This window comes from Somniosus microcephalus, chromosome 5, assembly GCF_052327205.1.
Source record: "Somniosus microcephalus isolate GS21.2 chromosome 5, FLI_Smic_1.0, whole genome shotgun sequence".
Classification (NCBI taxonomy): Eukaryota; Metazoa; Chordata; class Chondrichthyes; order Squaliformes; family Somniosidae; genus Somniosus; species Somniosus microcephalus.
In genome coordinates this window covers 165,305,524-165,318,715 of record NC_140991.1, presented here as the reverse complement: position 1 = coordinate 165,318,715, position 13,192 = coordinate 165,305,524, and the positions used below count along the sequence as shown (strand labels likewise).

Genomic DNA, 13,192 nt, shown 5'->3' with positions numbered 1-13,192 from the left:
TTTCTGCCCTGAAACAGGGTACTCTGCCCTTGAAGCCACACTGTTGATATAGCTGGTTCAGTTCTGTTTCTAGTCAATGGTGACCCCTAGGATTTTGTTCGTGGGGAACTTAGCAATTGTGGTGCTGCTGAGGGTCAGGTGAAGTTGGTCATTGCCTGGCATATATTTGACATGAATGTTACCTGCTCCTTTTCTGCACAAGACTGGATGTTCTCCACGTCTCATTGTAGGCTGACATGATCTGTTTCATTATCAGAGGAGTTGTGAATGGAGCTGAACACTAAAATTTTAAGCAAACAGCAGCACCCCAGACCCTATGATGAAGGGAAGGTCATTGATAAAGCAGCTGAAGATGGTGGCACCAAGGAAATTGCTCTGAAGAGCTCCTGCAGCAATGTCCGAGGTTGCGGTGATTAGCCTCCAACAACCATAACTAGTTACCTCTTATCTGCTTCAATTGTCTTCTCTGATGTCTTATTCCATAAATTTATTACCTTTTATAAATAAAGTACCCTGTAGTTCTTTCTGGCTTCTCTTTTGCTCCTAAATTTTTATTTTTTCACTTGTAGCATTCTGACATTTAAACCCTTCGCTAAAGTGAACAATTTGCCTGGATCAACTGTCTTAATTCCTATCATCATTTTGAAAACTTCAATTAGATTTTTTTTAAAAGGGAGGGAGATAAACCCAGCAATTACAGGCCAGTCAGCCTAAAGTCACTGGTGGGGAAATTTTTAGAGACATTAATCCGGGACAAAATTAATTGGCACTAGGAAAAATATGGGTTAATAAATGAAAGTCAGCAGGGATTTGTTAAAGGTAAATCCTGTTTGACTAACTTGATTGAATTCTTTGAGGAAGTAACGGAGAGAGTTGATGAATGTAATGTGGTTGATAGCAAAATACTGCGGATGTTGGAAATCCGAAATAACAGAAAATGCTGGAAAAACTCAGCAGGTCAGGCAACATCCGTGGAGAGAAATTTGAGTTGACGTTTCGGGTCGAACCCTTCTTCAAAACTGGAAAGAAAAGATAGACCGGAGGCAGGGCTGCGATCGGACAAAAGAATAAAAGAAACAAAAGAAGTAAAAGAGACAATAAAAGGTATTCGAAGCTAGACGAGATGGTAATAGGCTGAGATTAGGTGTAAAGTGTACTGGCAGGGCAAGAGATAGCTGCCAGGTGTGAGAGAGAAACAAAAGGAAGGGGGGGGGGGGGGGAAAGGAGTGGAAAAATTACAAGAGGGGCCGAGGTTATGATCTGAAATTGTTGAACTCGATATTGAGTCTGGAAGGGCACTCTGCAGCCTTCCGGACTCAATATCGAGTTCAACAATTTCAGATCATAACCTCGGCCCCTATTTCATTTTTTCTTGTAATTTTTCCACTCCTTTCCCCCCCCCCCTTTCCTTTTGTTTCTCTCTCACACCTGGCAGCTATCTCTTGCCCTGCCAGTACACTTTACACCTAATCTCAGCCTATTACCATCTCGTCTAGCTTCTAATACCTTTTATTGTCTCTTTTACTTCTTTTGTTTCTTTTATTCTTTTGTCCGATCGCAGCCCTGCCTCCAGTCTATCTTCTTTTCTTTCCAGTTTTGAAGAAGGGTTCGACCCGAAACATCAACTCAAATTTCTCTCCACGGATGTTGCCTGACCTGCTGAGTTTTTCCAGCATTTTCTGTTGTTATTTTGTAATGTGGTTGATGTTGTGTATATGGACTTTCAAAAGGCATTTGATAAAGTACCACATAATAGACTCGTTAGCAAAATTGAAGCCCATTGGATTAAATGGGCAGTGGCTGCGTAAGAACAAAATTGGCTATGGGAGAGAAACTAGGGAGTAGAGGAGAACGGTTGTATTTTTAGACTGGAGGGAAGTGTGCAGTGGTGTTCCACAGGGGACGGTGTTGGGACCACTGCTCTTTTTGATAGATATGCAACTGTGGGTGGCCGACTGGGAGATGCCGCTGAAGACTGCTGATGGTCCGTGGAAGGAGCCTAAGGCAAAGACATTGAGTGCGGTGGTGACTTTGACAGCCACTGGTAAGTGGTGTCCACCCGTTCCTCTGGGCACAAGGTCTTGCTGCAGCAGTCCACAGATCTCTCAGACAACCTCTCGCGAAAGTCTCAGCCTCCTTTGGCACTGCTGCTCACTCATGTTGAGGTAGCTCATCCTCTGTCTGTAAACCCTCTGTCGGGGGGGTATCTCCTGCGGCGAGATGCCTCGATGCGCTGGCACCTTCTGCCCTGTGCAGCATCATGTGGCTGAGCAGGAGGTTGGGGTTCCTGCTGCTGTTGCTGCTGAGCTGCCTGGTTCTGCTGCTGCCGTAGATGCTCCTCATCCGAATCTGAGGTCCATGGTGAAAGAAAATGAATGGTTCCCATGCTGCAGATGCCTCCATTGGGGAAGCGCTCATTGCAAGCGGGGAGAGGGTGTTCCAAGGAGGTCCCACAGTTGATAGATTCAAGCTGCAGCACCCCCGACTTTGGAAGGCCTTCTAAACTTGCTCAAAGGCCTTTTAAAGCAAAGTTCTGCCACCTGCAACTAATCCCTGATGAAATAAACGATTTAATGTTGGACCTGCAGCTGTGAGGAGACCACCCACTTGTCAACCCGCCAGGTTTAGCTGGCGTGGTTTAGGAGGGTCATGGAACACGCTGAAATGGTCGAAAAATCATGAGGGCCTCTCAAAATAGGCTTAGAGAGGCCCTTAACAAGCATTTAAGCTTCTTAACAAGCTCTCAGGCCAGCTGGAGGCAGGACTGTTTCCTGCCCTGCAAATCTGGCACCGGTGAAATCCCGCGGAGGCGGGTTCTGAACCCACACTCATTGTTTCGGATTTTCCCGCCTTTCCCACCTCCAAACCCGCCTCCTCGGATGTCAGAAAATCGCCCCCGCAAGAGTACCAAATCAAGGAGGTTATGCTAAACCTTTAAAAAACACTGGTCAGGCCTCAGCTGGACTATTGGGCACCACACTTTAGGAAGGATATCAAGGCCTTAGAGAGGCTGCAGAGGAGATTTACTAGAATGGGATCAGGGATGAACGACTTCTATTATGCTGCACTGCAGCAACTCGCCAAGGCTTCTTTGGCAGCACCTCCCAAACACGCCACCTCTACCACCTAGAAGGACAAGGGCAGCAGACGCATGGGAACACCACCAACTCCAAGTTCCCCTGCAAGTCACACACCATCCTGACTTGGAAGTATATCGCCGTTCCTTCATAGCCGCTGGGTCAAAATCCTGGAACTCCCTCCCTAACAGCACTGTGGGAGTACCTTCACCACACAGACTGCAGCGGTTCAAGGCGGCGGCTCACCACTACCTTCTCAAGGGCAATTAGGGATAGAGAGACTAAAGAAACTAGGGTTGTTCTCCTTAGAGCAGAGAAGATTATGGGGAAATTTAGTAGAGGTGTTCAAAATCTTGAAGGGTTTTTATAGAGTAAATAAGAAGAAACTATTTTGAGTGGCAGAAGGGTCAGTAACCAGAGGATACAAATTTCAGATAATTGGCAAAAGAACCAGAGGCACGGTGAGGAGAAAATTCTTATGCAGCGAGTTGCTATGATCTGGAATGCACTGTCTGAAAGGGTGGTGGAAGCAGATTCAATAATAACTTTAAAAAGGAAATGGATAAATATTTGAAAAGGAAAACATTGCAGGGCTATGGGGATTAATTGGATAGCTCTTTCAAAAACTCGGCACAAGCATGGTGGACAGAATGGCCTCCTCCTGTGCTGTATCATTCAATGATTCTAGAGCATATTGAAATATCTTCTTTTCAAACACATTAAATTACCTGGGGATATTATCCCTTTATGAATTTTCAACAAAACTTAGGCCCCTCCCCATTCAGCTGTATGTATGCCTTCAGTCTAGATACATTCTCTATTCTTATGACGAGAAGTGGGGCAACAACACCACAAGTGCATCATGTCAGTGATATGCAATTCTGATTGGCCAAACAGATAATGGTATCTACAGAGTGAGGAACACTATACCAACAGATAATTTTGCAATCCTCAGATATATACAGTTTCATAAGCAAAAGCAAAATACGGCGGATGCTGGAAATTTGAAATAAAAACAGAAAATTTCCGCCACCTCCAGCGTGATCCCACCACCAAACACATCTTCCCTTCCCCTCCACTTTCAGCATTCCGAAGGGACCGCTCCCTCCACGATACCCTGGTCCACTCCTCTATCACCCCCAACACCCCTTCGCCCAGCACCTTCCTGTGCAAGCGCAGGAGATGCAACACCTGCCCTTTTACTTCCTCCCTTCCCACTGTCCAGGGCCACAAACACTCCTTCCAGGTGAAACAATGATTTACTTGTACTTCTTGCAATTTATTATACTGTATTCGCTGCTCACAATGCGGTCTCCTCTACATTGGGGAGTCCAAACGTAGATTGGGTGACTGCTTTGCGGAACACCTCCGTTCAGTCCGTAAGCGTGACCCCGAGCTTCCGGTCACCTGTCACTTTAATTCTCCGCTCCACTCCCACTCTGACCTCTCCGTCCTCGGCCTCTTACACTGTTCCAATGAAGCTCAACGTAAGCTCGAGGAACAGCACCTCATCTTTCGATTAGGCACTTTACAGCCTTCTGGACTCAACATCGAGTTCAACAATTTCAGACTATAACCTCGGCCCCTATTTTTTTTCTCTCACACGGCAGCTGTTGATGATTCTGCCATTGCCATTTACACCTCATCTGGAGCCATCTTTTGTTTCTTAACTTGTCTCATTACCATCTTCTTTTGCCTTACACCAACATCCCTTGTCTTTTAATCTCTCCTGCCTTCCATCCTATTACAGACCTTCCCTTTTGTTCTTTCCTCCCCTCCTCCCTTTCCCTGCCCCTACACTTGCTTAAAAATCTGTTACATCTCTAACTTTTTCCAGTTCTGACGAAGGGTCATCGACCTGAAATGTTGGCCCATAATTTCTGATAGGAGGCTTCCTGTGTGCAGATGCCTCCTATCGGGAAGAAATCTACGCCCTTACCCGAAGGCTCGAGAGGTCCGGTCATTTCTGCTCTTGGGCCTCTCCATGACGAAATGCGCAGGGCCCACGTATCCCAGGGGCGCATGCGGTTCGCAAGCGTCCCTGGGATCATGTGGGCCAGGCGAGCCAATGGAAGAAAGGAATCCCCCTTCATACATTTGACAAATGTAAGAAATCACACAACACCAGGTTATAGTCCAACAGCTTTATTTGAAATCACAAGCTTTCGGAGCGCTGCTCCTTCTTCAGGTGAAGTGGAGAAATGCATAAAGACACAGCTTATATAGTCAGAGAATCATGTCAGATGTTTACAGGTAACCTTTCCAACTGCCATTTATCACACCTCGGCAGAGAGATAATCACAGCAGTGTCTTTATGCATTTCTCCACTTCACCTGAAGAAGGAGCAGCGCTCCGAAAGCTTGTGATTTCAAATAAAGCTGTTGGACTATAACCTGGTGTTGTGTGATTTCTTACATTTGTCCACCCCAGTCCAACTCCGGCATCTCCACACCATACATTTGACAGATAGACCTGTCAAAAGTATGAATGGGGATCACTGAAAAAAGACATTAAAACATTAAATACATTTTTAAAAAACCATCACTTTTTAAAATGAGTTAAAATGACATGAAATTAAATATTTTAAACAAAACTTTATTTTTTTTAAAGTTTTTTACGGGGCTAAAAATTATTTTTAAATTTTAAGCATTTTTAAATTATAAATGAGTGAAATTTTTTTTAAAGACTTTTTAAAACTCTTATGCTGGTAAAAGCAGGCCTTATGCCTGCTTTTACCAGGCGTAAGTTTTTTTAAAGTGATTTCAGCGGGCGGAGGTTCTGCAGAAAGCGGAAATCTTCACCTGCAGAGGCCCTTTTCCAGGGCAGGCGTCTGATCCGCCAAGAGGGTTCTTGACAGATCGGAAATGCCGGTTTTCAGCGTGTACGCTTCGCATGCCTGAAACCGGCATTTCCGATGTCCCTACAGGTGACCTCGTACATACCCGTAGGCATCGGAAAATACTGGCCGTTAACTCCGTTTCTCTCTCTACAGATGCTGCCTGACCTGCTGAGTATTTCCAGCATTTTCTGTTTTTATATACAGTTCCATGTTCATCCTGCATTTTTGTGGCCATTTATTAAGTTAAAAGTCTTTCATATGGAAATTCATCAAAAGGTTTCCAAAAGACTAAATAAACTACATCATCATAGGTGCCATTATGTACTTTTTCTGTAGGACCCTCAAAGAAACAAAGGAAACTGTCAGGTAAGAGACAGGGTCATCTTCTAAATCCTTTTTGATTGGTTCTCAAGTTGTTGCTATACAGGTACTCCTCGAGCTTGCCCCTTAGAATAGAATCCATTATTTTAACTGATATTGATACTAATAGGCATGTAGTTGCCCAAGTCAGTTTTGTTGCCCTTTTTAAATATAAGTACGATGTTAGCTTGCTTCCAATTTTGCAGGCCTTCAGCCCTGTGCAGTTCACGACGGTACTCAGAGTCCCATAAATTTTCTCTCTGATTTCCTTCAGCAGTCTAGGATATGTAGCATCTAACCAAAGTGATTTGTTTGTCTAAGGCCCCCTAACTTATCAAGTACCTCTGCCATCAGACTATTCCAGGATTGAGTCTACCTACAAAACTGTCCAATATGGCACCTGACCCTTTAAAGGATATCAGGATAGGATGTGATTTTATAATGCAGACAAGCTGACCAGATATCCTGGTCTGAATGGGTTGATCCCAATTTTGTTTAATCTGCTTTGGTATCCAGATACATTTTTCTCAAAAGAATCAACTGCATTGGTTTTAATTTTGCTGTTCATTATTAACCAAAAAATGTTTAAAAACAATGACCATTGAAGATCTATATGCCACCATATCTTTCTGGCTCTAAAGCTCTTCAGGTATCTACAAACAAGAAAAAGTAGTATATGTGGATATATCTGGTTACATCCCATAAGCATTTCATTCAATATACATTAGTAGTGATGACACAAATTGTTGAATCTACTTATGTCTGTATCAAATATATGTTCTTCCAGGGAGGAACATGTTAAACTTTCTGTAATGAAACATGAACAGCAAAGTTAATTAGGTGGTAGAAGGCAGTTTGTGCAAATTTATTTTCTCTCAACCGGCTCTGGTAACTGGGAAATTCCAGTTTACCAGAGCTGAAATCCAATCTGTGTCAGACTTATCCTAGTTTTTGCTCTCAATAATCAGCTTGTGGCATGATTTTGCTCAGCTATTGATACAAAACAGAATATTCTGTGACATTCATAGGGTAGTCCTGCAACAGTCCTACAGAAGTTATAATTTTAATGTTTTATGGTTTAGTGATAAAGAATTATATTACTTACTCTTTAGCCAGATACAGTTCAAGGACATCGCAATTCCTCCTGATTTTATAGAGCTTTAATTGATTTTCTATAACCTGTTTTTAATTTAAATAGTATAAAAATTACATTTAATTTTAAATCCAAAAATTTTGATGTTAGCACATTTTACTTTACAACTGTCGCCTTTAGTATCTATTTGTTTTTTACTTTTGTTAAAATCAAACTGTTACAAAAAATGAACATTAACATTGATATCAATTTCTGTTTTCTGATATTTTTTAGGAAAATTACACAACTCGTGGAGAAATAACACAGCAAATTACAATAGTATATCACAATGGCAAAGTGATGGTAAAGTGATTTCTGCCTATTTTCATGGGCCACAAAAATGTTGTGAAACTTTCATTTACATTTAATTTACAGTACAGGTAGACTATCCTTTATCCGAAAACCTTGGGACCAGCCGTGTTTCGGTTTTCGGAAAATTTCGGATTTCAGAAGGTATTACGGGCCGCACCCCGTAAGCCACCACATTAATATTTCTGCAGCGAACCTTATGAATACCTGTATTCACACTGAGTGGGATAAATAAAGACTATAAATACTGTAGTATTACAGGGATAAATACTCTAGTACAGTTTATTTGTAAGGAAAACATTCAGTAAAACTTCAAACATATACAGGTACAAACTAAGCTAAATACCTGTACATATACATGCAGTAAAGGTACATTACACCTGGCTTGAGGATCTTGGAGAAGAGGGTACATCAGTGTTGTCATCATTGTCATCAGGTTGGAGTCGGACATCTGAAGATGGGCCAGGAACAGGATTCTCAAGTGATGAAGCAGCACTACGACAGACGACCTTTTTAAAGATTTCTTCCAGTGTCATCTGTCTCATTAACATTGGTTTCTGTCTAAGCAGTCTCTCTTTAATTGAGTAAACTTGCATAATCTCTTGCTCACTGATAAATGCACGTTGTTCAAGGCCAGCAATTAACTGATCACACATTGTCACCATATCGTCTATGGGGATTTTTTCACCTGTGTTCACAATGTCACCATCATCATCATCAGTACTATCCTCATGCTTGTCTTTATTTAACACCATTTCAGCAATTTCCCCATCACTCAACGAATGCACAACAGGTGCATCATTGTCAATGTTCAGCACTTCTTCGATGTCAGCTTCCTCTAACTTATTTACACTTTCGGATGATAAACCTTTGGCGTAAGTAAGGAGGTTTGATATCATCATCTTCTCCTGACTGACAGGAAATCCTTCAAAATCTTCATCTGCAGGTCCATCTTCATGAAACATCGTTGAAGGCCAAAGTCTGTGCCAAGCATTTATTAATGTTGGTTTGTCAACATCGTTCCAAGCATTAGCAACTGCGTAAATGGCATCCTTAACATTGAATTCTTTCAGGAAGCTTTGGATTCCTATGCCTCTGCTGATTGCATCAAGCATAGAGTTCAAAAAAACGTCTTTATACTTGCTCTTCATGGAGCGTAAAATTCCTTGGTCACAAGGCTGTATTAAAGATGTCACATTAGGGGGAAAGTTAATGCCGAAAACATAACTTTTCACAAGAAGTTCAGGAGGGGGATGTGTGGAGCAGTTGTCCAGGAACAATAAAATGTTGCAGTTTTCTTCCAGTCCAACTTGCCTGCAATGAGCTCGTGTCACTGGTACGAAGTGGTTATTGAACCAGTGAGAAAATATTCCTCTGGTTACCCATGCTTTCTTGCTCGCATAATAATGCACAGGTAAATTGCATACACCTTTCAAACACCTCGGATGTTGGCTTTTTCCAATCACTACCAACTTTAACTTATGTGTGCCTGCAGCATTGGCACACCCAAGAACAGTCAACCTGTCCTTAGCATCCTTAAAACCTGCTGGTGCACTCTCATCAGCCGTTGCTAATGTTTTTCTAGGAACGTAGCGCCAGAACAGAGCTGTTTCATCAGCATTGTAAATTTGTTCAGGACCGAGGTTTTCATCAGATATTATTTTTGCAAATTCATCTATGTAATTTTCAGCTGCTTCATGATCAGCAGAAGCTTTTTCACCAGATTTTCAGATATTTTATACCATGACGCTTCTTAAATTTATGCAGCCAACCTTCTGAATATTCACACTCAACTTCAATGTTCAGTTCTTCATGGTATATTCTAGCTTGTTTCATGACCATCAAACCAGTCAGTGGCACACGTTCACCTCTGCGTTGTCGAATCCACTCAATCAGCACACGGTCAAGATCTTCATTTTTTGCCCTATGCAATGTTTTCCTACTTTTCATTAGTTTATGGTCATCACTGTCAGTGTAAAACTTCAACAACTTGTCTTTCTGTTTCTTTAAGTCATATATGGTGGTAGTTCCCACACCATATTCTTCAGTAAGACGTCGCACAGACACACCACGATCAAGCTTCTGCAATAACTCCACTTTCTGCGATATCGATAATGAGAGATGCTTCCTTCTCTGCTTCTCACTGTTACCCATAGGGGTATCTGCAGCTCTTTTTAGCATTTTCACAAATCGTAAAACAAGAACAAATATCAAAGAGAGCAGCAGGCACACGTGTGACAGCACTGAGACACAACTGACGCCTCACACCTGCGTGGGTCAAGCATCGGCCGCGTCGGGTCATGTTTTGCGCCACTCAGGTCATGTCGTGCGCACGACTTACGCTGAACGAAAAAACTTTCGGTTTTCAGAGGTTTTCTGTTTTCGGAAGTGCGGATAAAGGCTGGTACACTATCCCTTATCCGAAAGGGTGGGGGTCGGCGGGGGGGGGAGAAAAGAATATCGGACGGGCCGCTGTATTGTTGGGTTCACTCTCCCGGTACCTCCTTCACACTGCCCGGCTCGGCCTGCAATCTCCTACCCAGGAGGGAACTCAGTGACCCTCTGCCCTGCTCAGCGTTAAGTCGTGCGCCACTCTGGTCATGTCGTGCGCACGACTTACGCTGAACGAAAAAACTTTCGGTTTTTAGAGGGTTTCGGTTTTCGGAAGTTCGGATAAAGGATAGTCTACCTGTACTTGTTTTCAGTTGAAAACCTACCACTAGAAATCGGTGGCACAGAAATAGTTCCATTTAAATAGTGAGTGCTGACAATATTTTAGGAGATACGCTAATAGAATCTGCAGCATTTCTGCTACACAGAATGCAGATCGCATTTTGATTGTCTTGCAAAGGTTGATCCAAGTAAGTGTCATTTTTAAAAATCACATTATCTATATATATATATTATTAAAAGTCTTATATCTGTGAATCCATTCCAACCCTGCTTCACCTAAAGACAATAGTCAAGATCTTGACTCCCTATGTGCAATGCCACAGCGATTAACCAGTAATATATTAAACAGCTTATATCTGTATGCACTTCCTGCCTACACAACCTTACTAACTGTTTTTGTCAGTTGTTGGGTCAAATTTTTCCAATTATAAATATTTACATTCTTAGTTATAATAAACTGCCACTGTAAACACGCCATACTATAATTACAACCTCCCTCCAGTATTGGTGCTATAGCACCTCAATCATGGCTCAGTTGGTAAGACTCTGGTCTTTGAATTAGGTGTTTCTGCATTCAAGCCCCATGCCAGAAAATTGAGCACATAACTGAGGTTGACATTTCAGTGCAGTATTTAGGGAGTGCTGCACTGTCTGAGATAAGATATAATGAAACCAAGGCCCCATCTGCCCTCTAAGGTGGATGTAAAAGGTTCCATGTTATTATTTAAAGAAGCGCAGGGAAGTTTTCCTGGTGCTCTGTCCAACAGTTAACCCTCAACCAAAATCACTGAAACAGATTATCTGGTTATTTATCTCATTGCTGTTTGTGGAACCTTGCTGTGCGCAAGGTGACTGCCACGTTTTCCTATGTTACAACAGTTACAGCACTTCAAAGCTAATGTGTTGGTTGTGAAGTGCTTTGAGACACCCTGACACATGAAGGGTGCTACATAAAAAGTGCAAGTTCTTTCTGTATTGCAGAAAAAAATTCCTATCTACTCACTGCTTCTCAAACTGCCACTGGTTTTGCTATTGAACTATAAATGATAATTATAAAATGAAAGCATATAAAATAAGATAGGAATGGGATTATGACTTTGTGCCCTCTAACCTACTTTCATGTGAAGACTACATTTGGTCTTGACTCTCCGTGTGCAATGTCATGAGAGACTAATTGGACCAGGGTGTGTTATATGTAATGCAGTCTCCATTTTAAAGCCACACCTTCTGTCCTTATGTTTATAATACTTCAATTGGCTAAATAGAAACTTACCATAGTTTGGGAAACTGAGATACACAAAACTGAAGCACTACACCACCACCATTGGTGGGAGGGAGTTAATTACAGTGTGATACGTTTACATGGGCAGTATTCATCATAAATGTGGACATACAAAATTGTAATGGAAAAAGTTCAAGGAAGATTGCAGATGCAAGATTTTGCATATTACCAGTCAATCGCCCAGGGCTCCCTTTCTTTGTTTCACCCCATCACCCTCCCCACTTCCAACATGTCCCTACCCACTTCTTATCACACCCTCACCGCTACATCTTCCCCTTTGAACTACCCACATAATCCTTTTATCCCCCTTCTCACCATGAACCCTACTACTCTCACTTGCACCATCCCCCCCACCAAATGGTAGGTCAGGAGCCATATCACCCTCATAATCCTATTATCCTAATTTTGTTTCCTGCCTCGCCTTCCTTCTGATCTGTTTACCTCAAAGTGGCTTTGTTTGTTTTCAAAATTCAACTTGATTTTTTGACACAAAAGAAAGCTAATTAGAACGAGGAAAATGGATGCCTGTGTTTTTCCTCTCTCTTTGCTCTCTCATAGGTGTGAGAAATTATTTACTGTGGCAATGTATATCTCGTTGCAGCTGCTGTTTATTTTTTCAAACCGACAGTTTAAATCAGTTTTGGGTAATACTATACACGTGTACAAAGAAAATGTCTTGTACGGTTTGTTCGTGTTTGTACTACAAAGAGCCAACAGTCGTAGTTGGCTTTTTATTACTATTTATGTTTTTCTTTAATTGGGGGGGGGCTGGTTAGTGCCGTTTTTACGAAGCAAATAGTTTCAGAGAAACTTTTGCCATGTTACCGAAACGCAGCAACGTTCCCGTGACATGAGGCATCGTCCGTACGGCCCTTTAAAAAAAATTGATACCGCAAAAACAAAACTACACTTTTTTTTGAAAGTTAGAGAGTTGAATATAAATAACTGGCCGCGAATTAACCAGTTGCCCGCGCTGCCCCTCACTGCGACCAGTGGGTGAGCGAGCACCGGCTGTCTGTGGGCACGGAGGGGGTTCGGGACTGAATGCCGGCTCTTTTTCTTTTCTTTTCTCTTTCTTTCTCTCTCTCTGACACACACAGCGCCTCAGCCTCCTCTCACCTCCTTCGCCGCCGCCATCTTCTGTTTAAAAGCTGTTGCCGGGTAACGTGATGTCACGCCCGGGCTGGGGTTCCGAGCCTCGAGCCGCAGTCCCTGAGCGCCAATCAGCGGCCGCGGGTGAGCAGCGAGAGTGGGGCTTCGGAGGGACTGGAGTGCACCATCACCCCGGGGAAGAGAATTCTGATTTAATGTGTTAAGTTTCCTTTTAATTTTGGTTTAAGTTACAGTTTTTATGGGTTGTGCCCCTTTAAGAAGGGTGCACATGCTTAACTCTAAACTGGTGATGGCAAGTGCAATAAGAGTGAGCAGCAAGCGTGGGGTAGACGGCAAACACACTTCATGTGGACACTTGGTGATTCGGTTAATAAACGTTCTTCAGCCAGCTGTCAGTCTATTCCAGA

At 42.6% G+C, this 13,192-nt stretch overlaps 1 protein-coding gene across 1 annotated transcript in view; it reads right to left on the bottom strand.

The window, feature by feature from the left end:
* Positions 1-7,451, bottom strand: part of lrrc72 (leucine rich repeat containing 72) — an 85,370-nt gene extending 77,919 nt beyond the window's left edge. Inside the window, exon 1 of the mRNA XM_085988398.1 lies at positions 7,382-7,451. The gene's annotated coding sequence lies outside the window, so the exon portion shown is untranslated. The remainder of the gene's footprint in view (positions 1-7,381) is intronic.
* Between the last annotated feature and the right edge of the window lie 5,741 nt (positions 7,452-13,192).